We start from the raw sequence: 1,593 nt of genomic DNA, 5'->3' as shown, positions 1-1,593 counted from the left end.
GCAATCTGTCATGTCTTGTCACATGGGAAGCCACTATCCTATCTTTGATGTTGGTCAACCTTCCACTCAGATCAGTATCTGCTGTCCTATGTCTGACCACAGTCAATCTTCACATGATTTTTTTGGAGGGATAAATTCTCTGTCCTACCAATGCAACTTGTCATGTCTTTCAATACCAAGACCATTTGTCATTGTCCAAGCCTTCACCACTGGGGTCAGCCTTGAGTAGATTGATTTAAAGGTACCAAAAGTGAATTAAATAGGTGGTTGGTCCTGTCTGTTTTTCAATGTCAATCCAGGATTCATATGAAGCACACCCTTTGATTAGATAGGATAGTGGCTTCCCATGTGAAAAGACGCTTCTGAGTGACAGCAGACCTCAGAGGCCGATTCTTTTGATGGTAGGAATTGGCCTCTGAGGGGTGTGGCCGCTCTCTCACCCTGTTACGGTTGTTAAGCATAATGGGCAGTTATGTTAAGCTTTCGTGTTCGATCGTTTGTTCGTCTACCACAGTTCTCGTTGTTGAGACAAAGTGGGTCACTACAATGTTCACTTAGCTCTTAAAGCGACACGGTAGGTTCTAGTAGCCTTGCGCCCGAAGGTCAGTCCAAGGTTCTATGATACGCTGACTTCTGTTAAGTCAAACGTGTATTAAGTCTTCAACGTTTGAAGACTTATAGTCAAGGTTTCAAAAGAGGCTCTAAGTCGAAAGACTTATAGAGTTCGAGGGCGATCTTAGTTTCTGAGGGTCTGATGAGGGAGAACTAAGCTTAGATTGCCTAGGTTCAAGCTACCGAATACAAACGAAAAGTACCCTACTTATATACTAAGGGTATGAGTCAAATACGAGTCAGAAATATGAGTTCGTATGACTTGTGTAGAGTCATACGAGTCGTATCTAGTCTATAAGAGTCATATAAATCATATGAGTCAAAGTGAAGGAATCTGACTGGAATGCGTGTCTAGAACTGTCCAGTATGGTCTAGATACGTCTTAGGAGTATGTAAGTGTCTGCATGTATATGTAAGAAAAAGAGTCTGTAACACACCCACATAAAAATCCAAATCAAGCACACTTCTTTTTCTGTCTAAAAATGGCTGGAGCATCAAAGTGACAGCCTGTTGGTTGCTGCACCACTAGGCAGCACTCGACCTACATTACCCGCAGCCAGGGTTTTCCAGCCTGTCGAAAACATAGCAGGTACTCCGTTAAATCTTGAAACCTTTACTCAGCATACATACTCAGGATTCCAAATAAAACCTTGGTCAAAAGTCCATCAGGAGCGCACGTCTGGGACCAGCAGGAATGCGACGGGCCCCCCTGCTCCCCTAGCACACTCTGTAAAATAACAATGTCATGGCTTGAAATTGCACATAATGGTTTCACACTACATGGTGGGGGTTTAATTTATCACCCTGTCCAAAAATGAAAGCAGAATCAATAAAATAGCTGAAAATTGCTTTATTCTGATGCTCAGAATATACACCACTGGCGGCCTTTAAGCTGGAAACCAGAACACCATGTTGGCATATTATATGAGATATCTTTACAGCTATTAAAGATTGTGTAGCACACAGACATCTTACCGAGGA

This window comes from Laccaria bicolor, genomic scaffold (genome assembly GCF_000143565.1).
Source record: "Laccaria bicolor S238N-H82 LACBIscaffold_52 genomic scaffold, whole genome shotgun sequence".
Classification (NCBI taxonomy): Eukaryota; Fungi; Basidiomycota; class Agaricomycetes; order Agaricales; family Hydnangiaceae; genus Laccaria; species Laccaria bicolor.
This window is presented reverse-complemented; position numbering follows the sequence as displayed.